Genomic DNA, 19,754 nt, shown 5'->3' on the forward strand with positions numbered 1-19,754 from the left:
TTAAAATTTATAGTGTGTTCCTATGTCCAAAGTTAGAGAATTTAGAAAAAATTAGAAATACTGAGTACTTGCTCTGTGTAGAACTCTCGATTGGAATTATAAGGAATTTAACTCTTAGTAACTTAGAAATTGAACAAAAATAACTCATTCTGGGACGCCTGGGTGGCTCAGTTGGTTAAACAGCTGCCTTTGGCTCGGGTCATGATCTCAGCGTCCTGGGATCGAATCCCACATCGGGCTCCTTGCTCAGCAGGGAGCCTGCTTCTCCCTCTGCCTCTGCCTGCCATTCTGTCTGCCTGTGCTTGCTCTCTCCCCCCCTCTCTCTCTGATAAATAAATAAAATCTTAAAAAATAACAACTCATTCTGGAAAGTAGTATGATAGTGTGAGGTTTTTATATGCTATATCAGTTGGACGATTTTTTATTTTTATTTTTTAAAGAATTTATTTATTTGACAGAGATCACAAGTAGGCAGAGAGGCAGGCAGAGAGAGAGAGAGGAGGAAGCAGGCTCCCTGCTGAGCAGAGAGCCCGATGTGGGGCTCAATCCCGGGACCCTGGGATCATGACCTGAGCCGAAGGCAGAGGCTTTAACCTACTGAGCCACCCAGGTGCCCTGAAAATTTTTTTTTTTTTTTTTTGTAATTTGAGAGAGAGAGAGAGAGAGGACAAGCAGTGGGCAGCAGGAGTGGGAAAAGCAGGCTCTCCGCTGAGCAGGGAGCCCGATGCAGAGCTGGAGCACAGGACAGTGGGATCATGACCCGAGCTAAAGGCAGACATTTAACTGACTGAGCCACCCAGGCGCCCCATAAGCTGTAACAGTTTAGAAGAGGGTATCACTTTTTGGTTGGGGTGAAGGTATGGTGGATATATACGTATTACCTATAATCTTGATATCAACTCTGCAAAATAAGACTTATCTGCGCTTTAAAATTTTATAATCTGAGGGAAGTTGATTGATTATTTGAGGAAATTGTCAGAACATTTATTGCATAGGAAAAGGAAACCAGAGGTGCCTGTGTGGCTCCAGTGGATTGAACGTCTGCCTCAAACTCCCAGGATTGAGCCTACATTGGGCTCCCTGCTCAGCAGGGAGTCTGCTTCTCCCTCTGCCCCTCACCAGACTTGTGTTCTCTCACTCACGCGCTCTCTCAAATAAAATCTTAAAAAAAAAAAAGGAGAGGAAACCATACCTGATTTCAGGGTAAGGCTAATTTTGGTTTGTTTTATGTAGGCAGAAGTTGAGAGTGGGAGAGAAAAGAAATACAGTGGATTAAAGCCTGAGTTGCTCACAGATACTTCACTATTATTTAGCAGTGTTCTTTATTAAATTTCCAGTCATTAATATAGTTAACTTCACAAATGTCACTAATAGATTTAATGATAAATAGCCAACAAGGCACCTCGCTGTCTCAGTAGAGTGTGCGACTCTTGATCTCAGGGTTGTGGGTTGGAGTCCCATGTTGGATGTAGAGATTATTTAAAAATAAAAATCTTTTTTTTTTTTTTAAGATTTTATTTATTTATTTGACAGAGATCACAGGTAGGCAGAATTGGGGGGGGGGCACGCTCCCTGCTGAGCAGAGAGCCTGATGCAGGGCTCAATCCCAGGACCCTGAGATCATGACCTGAGCTGAGGGCAGAGGCTTAATCCACTGAGCCACCCAGGCGCCCCTAAAAATTAAATCTTTAAAAAGAATAAATAGGGCACCTGGGTGGCTCAGCCCATTAGGCATCTGCCTTTGGCTCAGGTTGTGATCCCAGGATCCTGGGATCAAGCCCTGCGTTGGGCTCCCTGCTCAGGGAGTCTGCTTCTCCCTCTCCCTCTCTGCCACCCCTGCTCATGCTCTCTCTCTCTCAAATAAATATCTTTTTTTTTTAAGATTTTATGTATTTGAGAGAGAACACAAGTAAATTTTATTTGAGAGAGGGGCAGAAGGAGAAGCAGCAGCAGCAGGAGCCCAGTGTGGGGCTGGATTCTAGGATCTTGGTATCATGACCTGAGCTGAAGGCAAAGGCCTAACCAACTAAGCCACCCAGGCGCCCCTAAATTTAAAAAAAAAAAAAATCTTAAATAAATAGTCAACGTATACCAGATTTTTATGTGATCTTATTTAATATAACAACTCATGAGGTAATTACTGTATATAATTTTTATTACTGAGTAAGTGTATTAGTAATGTAAATGTAAAATTAACTACACTGGTGACAGGCAAAATAATAAGACAAAGGATAGTAAGTGAAGTACTTGAAGTCTCAGTGAGGGAGAATTTATCGAAGGCATAGGGGTGGTAAACAGTAGAGCCAAGATTCAAATCTAAGTAGTATTTTTTTTTTAGGTATTTATTTATTTATTTGTATATGTATGTGTCAGAGTGAGAAAGAGAGAGAGGCAAGCAGAGGGAGATGCAGACTCCTTGCTGAGCAAGGGGCCTGATCTGGGACTTGATCCCCAGACCCCTGAGATCATGACCTGCGCTGAAGGCAGACACTTAACTGACTGAGCTACCCAGGCATCCCCCCCACTTTTTTTTTTTTTTAAGTAGTAGCTAGGGGAAGAGGGAGAGAATCTTAAGAAGGCTCCATATGCACCACAGAGCATAACACAGGGCTTGTTATCACAACCCTGAGATCATGACCTAAGTTGAAATTAAGGATCGAATGCTTAACTGACTGAGCCACACAGGCACCCCCAAATCTTTTTCTTTTTTTAAGATTTTTAAAATTGTTTTTGAGAGAGAGAAAATGGGACCAAGCCTGGGGTGGGGTGGAGGGAGGAGCAGAGGGAGAGGGAAACCTAAGCAGGTTCCTTGCTGAGTGCAGAGTCCGCCCTGGGGCTTAATCCCATGACTCTGGGATCACCATCTGAGCTGAAACCAAGGGCTGGACGTTTAACTGACTGTGCCACCCAGGCACTCCCAAATTCAAGCATTCTTGACTCCAGAATCTGTGCTCTACCGTTGTGCTAGACTGCTTCCCACTTCTTCCTAAGTTTATTGGTATTTTAGTGTCCCATAGACACTATGGTATATATAGTATAATAGATTTCAAACAGCCTTGTGGTTTTTTCCCCCCAGCTTTATTGAGATATATTTGACATATAACATTGTATAAATTCAAGGTATATAATGTGATGATTGTTTTTTTAAGATTTTTATTTATTTATTTGACAGAGATCACAAGTAGGCAGAGAGGCAGGCAGAGAGAGAGGAGGAAGCAGGCTCCCTGCTGAGCAGAGAGCTGGATGTGGGGCTTAATCCCAGGACCCTGGGATCATGACCTGAGCCAAAGGCAGAGGGTTTAACCCACTGAGCCATCCAGGCACCCCTCATGTGATGGTTTGATACACATATATATTGTAAAATAATTACCACAATAAGGTTAGTTAACATGTGTATCACCTCACAATTACCTTTTTGTTGTTTTATTTTTTAAAGATTTTCTGTATTTATATTAGAGAGCATGCTCATGCACGCAGGCAAGTGTGGGGAGGAGCAGAGGGAAAGGGAGAGAATCTCCAGTAGACCGCACAGAGCCCAGTGCAGGGCTTGATCTGAGGATTCTGTGATCGTAACCTGAGCCAAAACCAAAAGTCAGAACCCCAACTGAGTGAGCCACTCAGGTGCCCCATTGTTTTTGCTTTGAGAGAAAGAGAGTGCATGCGCATGCGCAAGAGGGGGTGTGCAAAGGGAGAGGGAAAGAATTTTACCCACTGTGGAGCCCGAGTCCGGCTTGAACTCAGTACCCTAAGATCAAGACCTGAGTTGAGATAAAGAATCAGTTGGTTGCTTAACCAGCTGAGCTGATCAGGTGCCTTACCTTTTTTGTTGTTGTGAAAATATTTAAGATTTACTGTCTTAGCATCTTTCAGGGTTGTTAGCTATAGTATAAGGCTGTACATGAGCTCCCCAGAATCTTATTCATCTTTTTTTTTAATTTTTAAAATTTTTATTATTTTTTAAAATATTCTATTTATTTGACACAGAGAGAGAGAGATCACAAGTAGGTAGAGAGGCAGGCAGAGAGATGGGGGAAGCAGGCTCCCCGCTGAGCAGAGTCCAATGCAGGGCTCCATCCCAGGACCCTGAGATTGTGACCTGAGCCTAAGGCAGAGGATTAACCTACTGAGCCACCCAGGCACCCCATCTTATTCATCTTTTTTTTTTTTTTTTTTTTAAGATTTTATTTATTTACTTGTCAGAGAGAGAGAGAACGCACAGGCAGACAAGTGGCAGGCATAGGCAGAAGGAGAAGCAGCCTCCCTTCCAAGCAAGGAGCCCCGATGTGGGACTCATTGCTAGGACGCTGGGATCATGACCTGAGCTGAAGGCGGTCGCTTAACTGACTGAGCCACCCAGGCATCCCTTATTCATCTTTTAATTGGAAGTTTGTACACTTTGACCAACATCTCCGCATTTCTGCCACTCTCTAGCCCCTGGAAACCACTATTCTACTGTTTCTATGAGTTCATGTACCTGCGTATTTTTTTTCATGATTTCACACAACTGTGAAGTTGAAGGAACTCATTAATTCATATATAGAAATAAATTGAATATGATATGATATGAGATCCTAGTTGTTTTTTCTTATTAAACCAGACATTAGATTTTAAAAAATGTAAAACAATGCTACTTACCTTTACAAAGTAGCATTTAAAAAAAATATTTTTATTTGAGAGAGAGGGGCCCTCCAGAATGTGTGCATGCAAGTGAGTCGGGGAAGGGGCAGAGGGAGAAAATCTGCATGCTGACATGGCTTGACCTAATGGCCCATGAGATCATGACCTGAGCCGAAACCAAGAGTTAGAAGCTTAACTGAGCCACCTAGGCACCACAAAATATAGTTATTATTAGCAAAAATTGTATGTAACATTAAATATAATGATTTTATTGCTGCTTTTAGTGAATTAGTGGATTTTTAGATTGCTTAGTTTTAATTTCTAATATACAGTAAATAACTAGTTTTAACTCACATAAACAAAAGCAGTTTGGGGTTTTTAATAATTTTTTAGAGGTTTTTTTTTTTTTAATTTTATTTATTTATTTGTCAGAGAGAGAGCAAGAGCGAGCACAGGCAGACAGAGTGGCAGGCAGAGTCAGAGGGAGAAGCAGGCTCCCTGCGGAGCAAGGAGCCCGATGTGGGACTCGATCCCAGGATGCTGGGATCATGACCTGAGCTGAAGACAGCTGCTTAACCAACTGAGCCACCCAGGCATCCCAATAATTTTTTAGAGTTTAAAGGGATCCTGAAACCAAAAGGTTTGAGAGCCACTGCTTTATAATACAGAGTGACCTTTATCAAGTTTCTGCAAGGTACATAGCCATTGTCTCTCCTCTGAATACTGCATATTGCTCATTGGCTTCCAGGCTTTATCAATCATTTAATTATTATCATTATTTTAACTTGTGAGATCATACATTTGCCAACTTTTTATTTTGCCAAAAATAAGGATTTATAAGTACACTACAATTTATATTATTACTATGATTTTATAAATTACCACTTTATATGAAAAATTTGCCTTGATGTTTTTGTCTTTCAGGTCTTAGCTCAAATGTCTTCTTAGAGGTTAACCCTTCACCGTAGCCAAGGTCCTACCCCCACAGCCCCCTCTCCATCATTCTCTTATTACACCACCTTTTAAATTTTGTTCATAGTTTTTCTCATTACTGTATAAGATACTGCTTACTGAGAGGCATGTGAGAGTGCTTGCATGCGTGGGGAGCGTGAGGGGCAGAGGGAGACAGAATCTTAAGCAGACTCTGTGCTGAGCGGGAGTCCCATGTGGAGGTTGATCTCAGGACGCTGAGATCACTATCCAAGTGAAAATAAGAGTTGGACACTTAACTGACTGCACTACTCAGGCACCCCTGTTGTCATTTTTAAATGCAGTTATGCTATGTTATACTTTTTATATCATGTTTCATGTAAGCTTGTCTACTTAAGCTTTAAGTTCTTCCCGTTAATCTTACATACTGTAGGTGAAATTTTAAGGTTAATAATCCAAACGAAAGAATGTGAATTTTTTCATCTTTTCTTATTAATACTACTGAGTGTCCAAAGAATACATAATTAAGAAACTGTGTACCTATTTTGATTATTTCAAGGAGCTGTTCATATAAGAACATCTTATAGTTAAGAAACTTTCATGTTTTGGGCGCCTGGGTGGCTCAGTGGGTTAAGCCGCTGCCTTCGGCTCAGGTCATGGTCTCGGGGTCCTGGGATCGAGTCCCGCATCGGGCTCCACAGGGAGCCTGCTTCCTCCTCTCTCTCTCTCTGCCTGCCTCTCTGCCTACTTCTGATCTGTCTCTGTCAAATAAATAAATAAAATCTTTAAAAAAAAAAAAAAGAAACTTTCATGTTTTTATAGCTGTTGTGCTAACATGAAAGTGCATCTTTTTTTTTTTTTTAGATTTTTTATTTATTTATTTGACAGAAATCACAAGTAGATGGAGAGGCAGGCAGAGAGAGAGATAGGGAAGCAGGCTCCCTGCTGAGCAGAGAGCCCAATGCGGGACTCGATCCCAGGACCCTGAGATCATGACCCGAGCCGAAAGCAGCGGCTTAACCCACTGAGCCACCCAGGCGCCCCATGAAAGTGCATCTTAAGGAAGGGAATTTTTTTTTTTTAAGATTTTATTTATTTAACAGAGAGCACAAGCAGGGGGAGGCAGAAGCAAGCTCCCACTGAATAGGGACCCTGATGCAGGGCGGATCCCAGGACCCTGGAATCATGACCTGAGCAGAGTTGACTGAGCCATGCAGATGCCCTCAAGGAAGGGATTTCAAAGGGACAGCAATATCTTTAGTGTTGGTAGATCTGGGGGGAAAAAAAAATAAATAACCTGTCGTGGGGCACATAACTCTAGCTCAGGATTGTGAGTTTGAGGCTCACACTGGGCATAGAGATTACGTAATAAATAACCTGTTGAGGGGTGCCTGGGTGGGTGGTTCAGTTCTTAGGCATCTGCCTTTGGCCCAGGTCATGATCCCAGGGTTTTGGGGTTGAGCCCTGCATCGGGCTCCCTACTCTGCAGAGGCCTGCTTTCCCTCTTCCACTCCCCCTGCTTGTGTTCCTGCTTGCTCGCTCGCTCGCTCGCTCTCTGTCAGATAAATAAATAAATAAAATAAAATAAAATAAAATCGTAAAATTATCCTCTTGAAAACAAGGGATTTCTTTCTTTCTTTCTTTTCTTAGATTTTACTTCTTTATTTGACAGAGAGATCACAAGCAGGCAGAGCAGCAGGCCGGGTGGGGGGAAGCAGACTCCCTGCTGAGTAGAGAACCCAATGCTGGGCTTGATCCCAGGACCCTGAGATCATGACCTGAGCTAAAGGTAGAGGTTTAACCCACTGAGCCATCCAGATGCCCCCTATTTTTTTTTTTTTTTAAGATTTTATTTACCTTAAAAAAAAAAAGATTTTATGTATTTATTTGACAGAGAAACAGCAAGAGAGGGAACACAGGCAGGAGGAGTGGGAGATGGAGAAACAGGCTTCCCACTGAGCAGGGAGCCCAGTTTGGGGCTCAGTCCCAGGACCCTGGGATCTTGACCTGAGCCGAAGGCAACTGCTTAATGACTGAGCCATCCAGGTGCCTGAAAACAAGGATGTCTGTAAATTGAAGTTGGAGTAATAAATATTATTACAAATATTAATCATATTTTTATTTAAATTTTTAAAATTTAAGTTCAAGATTTTTTAAAAAAGAAATTTCATATCAAGACAACATTTTGGAGGATCAGTTTCACTTCATTTTATATGACTTGTAAAATGCAATAATAGAAAAATGAAGTTTTTTGGGGCACCCGGGTGGCTCAGTGGGTTAAAGCCTCTGCCTTCAGCTCAGGTCATGATCCCAGGGTTCTGGGATCAAGCCCCGCATCAGGCTCTTTGCTTAGCAGGGAGCCTGCTTCCCTTCCTCTCTCTGCCTGCATCTCTGCCTACTTGTGATCTCTGTCAAATAAATAAATAAATAATATTTTAAAAATATATTAAAAGAAAAATGAAGTTTTTCAAATCCATTTATAGGGCATCCTTCTACATATATATTGTAGTTAGTATCAGTTAAGAGTTCATTTCTGTCCTCTTAGGTTTTTCAGATTGCCATGTGTAGTACATATGTATAAACGGGCAGATGTGAAGAGAAAATAAAACATGGCAATGAGCAAAAATAACAGTATGGGAGTGCCTGGGTGGCTCAGTTGTTAAGTGTCTGCCTTCGGCTCAGGTCATGATCCCAGCGTCCTGGGATTGAGCCCCCGCATCGGGCTCCCTGCTCAGTGGGAAGCCTACTTCTCCTTCTCCCGCTCCCCCAGCTTGTGTTCCCTCTCTCGCTGTGTCACTCTCTGTCAAACAAATAAATTTTAAAAATCTTTAAAAAATTAAAAATAACAGTATGAATCTGTACTTTGTACAAATATAGTATTTCCCCAAAAGTGATGTTTAAATGTCAGTTCATAGTTTAGAAACTACCAAGTTAAATTTACACCTTGTTTCATGCTGCTTTCCTTTAGTGTGGTTAATAAAGTACTTCATGAATTTCCAAGAGGCATGGGGAATAAGATATTCAGCATTTTTCAAACTTACTTGACCATGGAATCTCTTTTTTTTTCTAACCATCTCATGTGAGTAGTGTGCCATGGAACACACTTTGGGAAACTTTGTAAGAAGTTTTTCTAGGCAACCTCCAATTAAAGAACAGAGAGAACCCATTTATATTTGTGTATAGTAAGAAGGGCTTCGTGGAGGATACAGGTGTTCAAAAAAGATGTAAAGCAGGTGAAGGAAGGCACCCCAAATGTAAACGAAGGTGTGAAAGAATCAGAAGCTGGGAGTGAAAACAAGTTAGGATGGAAAAGACAAAGAAAAGGAATGAGGGGCGCCTGGGTGGCTCAGTGGATTAAGCCGCTGCCTTCGGCTCAGGTCATGATCTCAGTGTCCTGGGATCGAGCCCCGCATCGGGCTCTTTGCTCAGCGGGAGCCTGCTTCTCTCTCTCTCTCTGCCTGACTCTCCGCCTACTTGTGATCTCTCTCTCTGTCAAATAAGTAAATAAAATCTTTAAAAAAAAAAAAAAAAAAGAAAAGGAATGAAAGGCCTAATTTTTACAACATAAAGGGTGAAAAGTAAGTTGGAAAAAAGTACAAATAGTTACAAAAGCTAAATTAGATAGTGATTATAACACTGGACCAAAATTATTTTTTGTAATACTGGTATTAGTATAATTCTGTGTTTTATTTTTTATTTATTTAATTTTTTAAAAGATTTTATTAATTTGTTTGACAGAGAGAGAGAACACAAGTAGGGGGAGGGACAGAGGGAGAAGCTCTCCCTGCTCAGCATGGAGCCTGACACAGGGTTCGATCCCAGGATCCCAGGATCGTGACCCAAGCCAAAGGCAGGTACCTCATGACTGAGCCACCCAGGCACCCCTAATAAAAGCTTTTATTAAAGCTTCTATTTATTTTTTAAAAAGATTTTCTTTACTTGAGAGACAGTGAGCAAGAGAGCATGAGTGGAATGAGAGGGAGAGGGAGATGCAGACTCCCAGCTGAGCAGGGAGCCCAACATGGGACTCAGTCCTGGGACTCCGGGATGATGTCCTGAGCTGAAGGCAGATGCCTAACTGACTGAGCCACCCAGGTGCCCCTATTAAAGCTTTTAGAATTCAGAAATTGAAATCAGATCAGTGAAGCGGGGAATTTAATATAGTTCATATTTTAAAAATTATCATTAAGACACAGTAAAAATATGAATTTATAAAGTATTAAATATAGTTAATCTTCTAATGTAAATCATCAGCTGCTCCTGGCTTTGGTTTTTTCCTTTTCTTTGCTCTTTTCCTTTAACTATGGTCTTTTTGTCTGAGACACCTGTATAATTGCCATGTGTGATATATCTGGTTGGGTTGGACTTAAGTATCTTTTTTGCCAGATTTAACTGCCCTGACTAGTGCTTTGAAAACCTTCTGTCTCTGTTCAGTTCAAAATTGCTGAAGTTTTGATTTTTTTTTTTTTTTTCTTTGCCAACCTGGGAAAGATTGCCTTAGTGGAGGTCTAACTCCTTTCTTTCCCCAAGGAGAGAGCCTTTGGGTTCTTACCCTCAGGTGCAGACTCACCCTGTAAGCAGGGGGTGATAATTGTGGAGGGGACTGAGGCAGGGGATTTTCTTGAGCTGGGTAGTAAACAGGGTAAGGAGTTTGTGGTGAAAGTGAGAGGGATAGGGATGGGTGAGTAGTGAATTACTAAAGATAACCAAGAAAGACACATGGAGCTGCTTTTGTATAATGCCAACCAGAATGTTGTAGTTTGTCATTTAAAATAGCACAGTAAGCTATAATACCTGAAACTGATATTACAGTTATAAAAAATAAATAATGTATTTGGGAGAAATGGAAGGAGGCCATTATAATAATGCAACAAATGACCAAGAGTTGAATTAGTATCGTGGTAGTGGGGAAGGCAGAAAAGATCTAAGACATATCAGAATGTGGAATTTGATAGAACTGGATTACCAGTTGGATATTGGGGATAAGAGGAAAGCTTGGAAAACAGATTCTGTGGATTCTGTCCTGGGTGGCAGGGAATTTGGGAGGAAGAGAGACAATGAAAGCAGGCTTGAACATAGGGAGCTGAAGTGTCTGGAGAGCATCTGGGAAGAATTGTTTGGTAGACAATTAGCCATATAGATGGTATTTATCATCCTAATATTGGCTAATATTTACTGACAGTTATGGACTTGATGCTCTCCTAGGAATTTTACATGTATTATGTCATGTAATCTTGACAACAACCTTTGCATGAGTAGGTACTATTACTACCCCTTGTAATGGGGAAAGCAGTGTTTGGGGAGGGTCATGCAGTTGGAAATAGGGCTGGGTTTTGAAACTGGCTCTGACTCAGTAAAGATGTTCATAACCATTATATTGTATTTGGGAGGGAGCTTTGAACTAGAGCTGTAGACTTGAGAGTTGTACATATATTGGTAATGTTAATGGATGAACACTCTTAAACAGAGTTTGAGAAGAGAATAGGGCCAATGAAAGAACTTGGGAAACACCACTTTCAAAGGTTAGCAGAAGGAAAGATGTCTTAAATAGATGAGAAGATCAGAACAAAGTGATTTTTTAGAAACTAAGGAAAAGAAGTTTGCCAGAGGAATTTTGGTGGGGCATGGTTCTGAGAGGGAGCATGATTATATTTGGCAAAAGTGTAAATAGAAGGACTTCTGGTGATATGACATTAGACTTTTCAGGATCCTTTCACCAAAAAAAAAAAAAAAACAAAAAACCAAAACTGAATCCTACAGAAATGGCAACAAATACAGTTTTTTTGAAATAAACTGTTAACTTAATTTTATTTTTAAAAAAGGTTTTATTTATTTGAGAGAAAAGTAATTTCCCAGGATATAATGCTGAGAAAGAAGTTGATAAGAATGATAATGAATCTAACATATGTGTGATTGAAGTCCCAGAAGGATTAAATGGAGATTAGGTGATATTTGATGAAATAATGGCTTAGAAATCTGAGGAATTAGTGAAAGATTGTGAAAGATGGGAATGTACAGGAAGCAGAATGTATATGAAGGAGATTGAACAAAATGAAATCTATAACTGCACACTTTATGGTGAAACTGAAGAATACAGGGGCACCTGGGTGGCTCAGTGGCTTAATAAGCCTCAGCCTTCAGCTCAAGTCATGATCCCAGGGTCCTGGGATGGAGCTCCTAATCGGGCTGTCTGCTCAGTAGGAAGCCTGCTTCCTCCTCTCTCTGCCTGCCTCTCTGCCTACTTGTGATCTTTGTCAAATAAATAAATAAATCTTTAAAAAAACAAACAACAAACAACTGAAGAATACCAAAGACAAAGAGAAGCCCTTAAAAATAGCTAGAGAGAACAAATAAATAGCTTGTAAAGGAATGACAATAAGATTGATAGCAACAGTGGAAGCCAGACATAAGAATAAAATGGAACAGTGGAAACAATAGTGGAAGAAGACATAAGAATAAAATTTTCAAAGGCAGGGAGAAAATAACTGTCAATCTTGAATTGTATACTTAGCAAAGCTATTTTCTTTTTAAGATTTTATTTATTTATTTGACAGAGATCACAAGTAGGCAGAGAGGCAGGCAGAAAGAGAGAGAGATGAGGAAGCAGGCTCCCTGCTGAGCAGAGAGCCCGATGTGGGACTCGATCCCAGGACCCTGAGATCATGACCTTAGCCAAAGACAGCGGCTTAACCCACTGAGCCACCCAGGTGCCCGCAAAGCTTTTTTTATTTTTAATTTTTAATTTTTTATAAACATATATTTTTATCCCCAGGGGTACAGGTTTGTGAATCGCCAGGTTTACACAGTTCACAGCACTCACCAAATCACATACCCTCCCCAATGTCCATAACACCAAAAGCTATTTTTTTTAAGAGCAAGGGTAAAATGATGATATTTTCAGAAAGACAAAAGTTGGAAACCAAAAATCTTCACTTTGGGACCTTCTAAAGGATATATACTTAAAGAAGCAGGAAAATAATCCCAGGAAGGTTTGAGAGAGAAAATGCAACTCTGAACAAATAAATTGGTAATCATGAGTGTAAATCTAAACGAACATTATCTGTATAAAATAATGTTTAGTATGGAGTTTTTTTTTTAAGAAAGTCAAAACTAAAATACTGGATAACATAGACCAAGCAGAAGTCGACTTGGGATAAAAGTATTCTCAGATCCTTGTATCTTTTAAGGGGTGTGTGTATGTGTGTGTGTGTGTATGGTAAAATACTGCAAGTAGTTACTAAATGACTAGAAATAGAATTAACTTCCAGCCACTAGAAGGGGGAAAAGAGAATCAAGAAATAAAAACTTGTCAAAGAGGCATGAAAGGAAAATAGTGAAGCATAACACACAGATAATAGGGCAAATAAAAATAAGTCCAAATACATCAGTCACAGTTAAGTGTATATATAATGATCCTAGACAGTGATAACCAGTTTGGAATTTTTTTTTTTTTTTTTTAGCAACAGTTAGAGCATAGCTAAAATGGAAAGGTTAAAGGTAGAAGGAAATTACTATCCTAAAGCAAACAATCAAAAACATTAAAAGCATCACTGTGGTAGCTGATTGAATAACGACAAATGAGATTTTAAGGTAAAAAAAAAAAATTAGGGATAAACAGGGTCCCTAAAATGACAAAGTTCAATGTACCAGGAAGATACGTCAGATCTGAATTTGGAAGTACCTAATAAAATAGCATCAGTATATAAAGCAATCTTTGGTATGCTAACAGAATTTATCAACTCCATTGTCCTGGCGGGAGAGTTAAAATGTAGCTCTTAATTATTGGTAGTTTAAGGAGATATAAAATTTGTAAAAATAAAGAAAATTTATACTATAGCATATCTGATTTAATGAACTCACATAGAGAACCCTGTGCTCTAAAATTAGAAAATAAGGCATTTTTATAACAAACAGGTATGTTTATTTAAACAACTTATAATTAAAAGGTTGATTTAAGCCTCTGCAGTGGTGAATTCAACTTCAGCTCAATTCTGTTGGAAGTAATCTGATTCACCATCTCAGGACTTTGCACATCAATGAGTCACTTGGGATCCTCATCCAAAAGTGATCCCAAATCTTTTAAAATTGATTTTTATTTATTTATTTTAAGTAAGCTCTAGGGGCCATTGTGGAACTTAGGAAGGAACCCAGTATCAAACTCACCACATGTTCTACTAGCTGAGCCAGCCAGGGCCCTGATCCCAAGTTTTATATCTTTACCACAAGGAGTTTTTCTTGTAGTGATTCTCAGGGTCTTGGTAGGTATCTGAACTAGCCCTTTGACTTTGAGATTCTTTTCCTTTGTACCTCTGATCAAGCCAGCACATGCTTATTCCAAAGATTTTTATGTTGTGGCTGGTTAGAATAATTCAGATTTGGTGAATTGCCATCTCTGGTTCCACAGGTGTCTTTCAGTATCTTTTTTTTTTTTTAAAGATCTCTATTTGAGGGAGAGAGAGCACAAGCTGGAGCAGGGGTGGGGTAGAAGAAGTGGGACAAGCAGGTTCCCTGAACAGGGAGCCTAATTCGGGGGCTCGATCCCAGGATGCTGAGATCATGACCTGAGCTGAAGGCAGACGCTTAACTGACTGAGTCACCGAGGCCCCCCTCTTTCAGTATCTTTAAAGGCTAAGGCTGTAGTGTGGCTTCTTCAACAGCTTGTTCCTTGGGAGAATGAACAGCAAGAAGTCAGGAGCAGTAGCCAGTGACCTGAGCTCTGCTGCAGCTACCACTGTCTTCTGAAAACTCAAATATGGAATGTTTAAAACGATTGAGCCAGCCAGGTGCCCCCCACTTTTTTATTTTTAAGATTTTATTTATTTATTTGACAGAGATCACAAGTAGGCAGAGAGGCAGGCAGAGAGAGAGGAGGAAGCAGGCTCCCTGCTGAGCAGAGAGCCCGATGTGGGGCTCAATTCCAGGACCCTGGGATCATGACCTGAGCCGAAGGCAGAGGCTTTAAGCCACTGAGGCACCCAGGCACCCCTGCCCCCCACCTTTTTAAAACCAATTCTGATGTTTACTGCTGACCCCTAATGCAAGATTAGTATTTCAAATGCTCCGTATCACAGATTCATGTTCTTTAATCATAGCACTATTAACTTAGAAGTTAACAAAAACAAAATGTTCCCTTTTGCTTGGAAATTAAAATACGCATTTCCAAATAACTCATGGATCAAAGAAGAAATCAGTGCAAATTTAAAAATATATAGCAATGAACAGCAATAAGGACACTACATGTCAAAACTGGTGTGACTTGGGGCACCTACGTGGTCTAGTGGTTAGGCATCTGACCCTTGATCTTGGCTTAGGTCTTGATCTCAGGGTCATGAGTTCAGGTCCTGCATCGGGCTTCACACTGGGCATGGACCCTACTTAAACAAACAAAAATTAGTGTGACTCACTTTATTAACTGCTTACTTTTATGTGTGCCATTTGATAATACATTAGATTTCTGACACCGTGGAGCCAACAGTTGGTGGGGAAATGGGTAGCCAACAAACATAATGAAAAAGTAAATTATCTAGTGTGATAGAAGATGATAAATTCATCTTGGAAAAAAGTAAAAATAGAGCAGAGGGCTTTGGAATTAATGATGGAGATGGGGGAACAGGTTGTAGTTATTAAAGGAGACACTTAAGATAGGCTCCATTAAGAGTAAGAATTGTGGGGCTACTGGGTGGCTCAGTTGATTAAGCATATGCTTTTGGTTTGGGGCATGATCCCAGGGTCCTGGGATCAAGCCCCACATTGGGCTCCCTGCTCACCAGGGAGCCTGCTTCTCCCTCTCCCACTCCCCATGCTTATGTTCACTCTCTTGCTCTCTCTGTGTCAAATAAATAAATAAAATTTTTAAAGTGAGAATTGAGTAAAAACCTGAAAATATACTGAGTTAGCCCAGTGGTTATCTGGAGGAAGAGGAGTTTAGGTAGAGGGTACAGTTCAAATCAAGACCCTACTATATATCTGGTATGTTCAAGGAACAGTGTCTATCTAGAACACTAGGTGGAATGGAGTGAGGGGGAAGGTAAGTGAGGTCAGAGAGATAAGGGGATGGCAGATCATGGCATTCTTTGGCTTCTATTTGGAGTGAAAGGAGTAACCATTGGGGGATTTTGAGCAGAGAGTGACATTAACTGACTTAGGTTTTAAAAGGATCCTTCAGGGGCACCTGGGTGGCTCAGTCAGTTAAGCATCCCACTCTTGATTTAATCTCAGGTCTTCACCTCAGGGTTGTGAGTTCAAGACCCCTGTTGGGCTCCATGCTGGGTGTGGAGCCTGCTTAAAAAAAAAGTGGGGGGTGGCTGGGTGGCTCAGTCAGTTAAACGTGACTTCAGTTTGGGTCATGATTTCTGGGTCCTGGGATTGAGCTTCACATTATTAGACTCCCTGCTCTGCGGGGAGTCTGCTTTGTCTTTCCTCTCTTATCACCCTCTGCTCCCTCCCCTTACCTTTGTCAAGATTCATCAAGGGGGAAAAAAAAGGAAGCACAAATAGACAATATTAGGAGTGGAAAAGGGGGCACGCTTACAGATAAAATAAAAATTTAAAAATTACATGAACTATTTTATGACAGTAAGCATGAAACCTCTGACGAAATGAACAGATTCCTTTTAAAAAAATTAATAGTGATTCAAGAAGAATTAAAAATTTTGAATAGTACTATGAGTACTAATCAGATTGCATCAATAGTTTATAAAATCTTCCTATGAAGAAAATGTCAGGCTCATGGAAACAGAATCATGGGCCAAAAAAAGAGAAGTTGCTTAAAGATGAATGAGATGATACAAAAAAGATGTAGGAGCTGGCTTGAAGGGGATTTTACTGGCTAAGTGTAGGGCCAGTTTGGATATCAAAAAGAATACTCATGGTAGTGAATGCAGCAAAAAATCCCTTAGTGTATACTTGCGTTCGTTTAAAGAAAAGAGAATAAGGAAGGGGCAAAAAAGGGAAATTCTTCACTATAGATGAATGTCAACTAGTAAGTTGCATGTTTCTTGTATGCTCAATATTAAGTGACTTAAATAATTCTACTCCTTCTCTTCTTTCTCTTCCTTTCCCTCCTCCTCCTCCTTTCCCTCTTCCAGTTCCCCCTCCCTCCTCCTCCTCCTCTTCCAGTCCTCCTCCTCCTTCCCCTTCTCCTCTTCCTCCTAATAAATAGTGAATGGAGGTGAGAAAGTAGAGAGATATCTGACCATTGTAGTAGACTCTTAGTTTCAAATACTTAACTGGGAAAGGAAGGTAAGAACTGAGAAGGTAGTTGCAATAGATTATGTACTTAAGGGAGGGTTCTTTTCTTTTTTCTTTTCTTTTTTTCTTTTTAAGATCTATTTATTTATTTATTTGACAGACAGAGATCACAAGTAGGCAGAGAGGCAGGCAGAGAGAGAGGTTGAGAAGCAGGCTCCCTGCTGAGCAGAGAGCCCCATGTGGGGCTCCATCCCAGGACCCCAAGATCACGACCCGAGCCAAAGGCAGAGGCTTTAACCCACTGAGCCACCCAGGTGCCCCAAGGGAGGGTTATTTTCAAATTAGAGTCACTTCAGTTTATTAGGGAATGATTAACTAGTCTATTTTTTAGCTATGTTTTTTGTTTTGTTTAACTTTTTTTTTTTTTTTTTTAAAGTAAGCTCTGTGCCCAATGTGGGGCTTGAACTCACAACCCCAAGATCAGGAATTGCATGCTTTATGGACTGAGCCAGCCAGGTTCCCCACTACTTCGTTTTTTAAACTATTATAGAAGTATATGGTGAGGGGCTCCTGGGTGGGCTCAGTGAGTTAAGCCTCTGCCTTCAGCTCAGGTCATGTTCCCAGGGTACTGGGATTGAGCCCGGAATCAGGCTCTCTGCTCAACAGGGAGCCTGCTTCCCCCTCTCTCTCTGCCTGCCTCTCTGCCTACTTGTAATTCTCTCTGTCAAATAAATAAATAAATAAATAAATAAATAAATAAAAGAAGTACATGGTGAATAAAACTGAAACAGTATGCAACAAAAGTAAGTTGTCCACCTTCTTCCTCTATGTGCCCCGTCCCAATTTCTTGTGTATTTCCTGTGTATGTTAACGTGGCTGTGCAACATTATCACCATCCATCTCCAGAACTTTTTTAATCTCCCCAGACTGAAACTATATACCCATTAAACAATAACTCCCCATTCCTCCCATCCCTTGGCCCCTGGCAACTGTCTGTCTGTGAATTTGACTGCTCTAGGTACTTTATATAAGTGAAATCATACAGTATTTGTTCTTTTTTTATTTACTTTGTTTAACATAAGGTCTCTTCAGGGTTTGTCTATATTATGGCATGTGCCAGAGTTTCCTTTTTAAGGCTGAATATGTGTGATGATACATATTTTATGATGTATATTTTAAGAACAAATTATATATATATATATATATATATATATATATATATATATACACACACACACATTTAATTTTTTAAAGATTTTATTTGTCAGAGAGAGAAAGAGGTGTACACAAGCAGGGAGAGTGGTAGGCAGAGCAGGCAGAGGTGATGCAGGCTACCCCTCGAGCAAGGAGCCCAATGCGGAACTTGATCTCAGGACGTTGGGACCATGACCTGAGTTGAAGACAGATGCTTAAGTCATCCAGGTGTCCCAATGTATTTACTTTACACATATGTATCACATTTCATTTATCCAGTGTGCTCCTTGTTTTTCCTTAAAATTTTATTTATTTGAGAGAGAGCGAACAAGCATGAGTCGGAGGCAGAGGGAAAAGGAGAAGCAGACTCCCCATTAAGCAGGGAGCCCAATGTGGTGCTCAGTCCCTAGGACCCCGAGATCATGACCTGAGCCAAAGGCAGACACTTAACCAATTAAACCACCTAGGTCCCCCTACCAATGTGTTCTCAAAAGCAGACTAACGGTAGATATATGGAGATTTTAAAAAATTACTAACAAATGCAAGTTCAACTTTACATTAATAATTTTGAAAGCCAAGGGTATCCAGGTGGCTCAGTGGTTAAATGTCTTCCTTTGGCTTGGGTCATGATCTCAGGGTTTTGGGATTGAGTCCCGTGTCTGGCTTCCTGCTTAGTGGGGAGTCTGCTTCTCCCTCTCCTTCTGTCCCTCCCGCTACTTGTGTACTCTCATGCTCTCTCTCTTGCTCTCAAAAATAAATAAATAAACAAAATCTTAAAAGGTAATAATTTTGAAAGCCTAGAGGAAATGGAAAAAGTGTCTGTGAACATACTAACCCTATTGGCTCAAGAAGTAGAAAACCTGAGGGGTGTCTGGGTGGCTCAGTGGGTTAAGCCTCTGCCTCTGGCTCAGGTCATGATCTCAGGGTCCTGGGATCGAGCCCCGCATCAGGCTCTTTTTTTTTTTTAGAAGGAAAATCTTTTTTTTTTTTTTTTTTTTTTAAGATTTTATTTATTTGTCAGAGAGAGAGAGAGAGAGAGAGAGTGAGTACAGGCAGACAGAATGGCAGGCAGAGGCATAGGGAGAAGCAGGCTCCCTGCTGAGCAAGGAGCCCCATTGTGGGACTTGATCCCAGGATGCCAGGATTATGACCTGAGCTGGAGGCAGACCCTTAGGCAACTGAGCTACCCAGGTGTCCCAGGAGAGAGAATCTTAAGCAGGCTCCATGTACAGTGGAGAGCCTGACATAGGGCTTGATCTCACAACCCTGAGATCCTACCCTGAGCTGAACTCAAGGGTTGGATGCTTAACTGACTGAGCCACTTAGCCGCCCCTAAGGTCATTTTTTTTGATAAAGATTTTTTTTTTATTTGAAAGAGAGAATCAGAGAGACACCATGAGATGGGGGAGGGCAGAGGGAGAAGCAGACTCTCCCCGCTGAGCAGAGAGCCCCGTGTGGGACTCGATCCCAGGACTCCAGGTTCATGACCTGAGCCGAAGGCAGTCGCTTAACCAACTGAGCCATACAGGCACACTTTTTAAAAAATGTTTAAGATTTTCATTGTTATTTATGTGAGAGAGAGAGAGCGCACAAGCAAAGGGAGCTGCAGAGGGAAAGGATATGGGGCTTAAATCCCTGGACCTTGAGATCATGACCTGAGCCAAAGGCAGGTGCCTAACCAACTGAACCACTCAAGCACTGCCCCTGCAGGTCATTTTAGATGGAAGGAATAATATGAACTTTTTAAAAAAAAGTTTTATTTTTTTAGGGGTGCCCAGGTGGCTCAGTGGGTTAAGCCACTGCCTTCAGCTCAGGTCGTGATC

General features: G+C 40.8%; 1 protein-coding gene and 1 pseudogene across 7 annotated transcripts in view; one reads left to right on the top strand and one right to left on the bottom strand.

Annotated features, from left to right (window-relative positions):
- The window catches only part of RPRD2 (regulation of nuclear pre-mRNA domain containing 2), a 101,434-nt gene that overhangs the window by 12,977 nt on the left and 68,703 nt on the right, over positions 1-19,754 (top strand). The window lies entirely within an intron of this gene.
- On the bottom strand, positions 13,500-16,014 carry LOC132001564 (small ribosomal subunit protein uS10-like; annotated as a pseudogene).

Source organism: Mustela nigripes, chromosome 14, assembly GCF_022355385.1.
Source record: "Mustela nigripes isolate SB6536 chromosome 14, MUSNIG.SB6536, whole genome shotgun sequence".
In the NCBI taxonomy this organism is placed as follows: Eukaryota; Metazoa; Chordata; class Mammalia; order Carnivora; family Mustelidae; genus Mustela; species Mustela nigripes.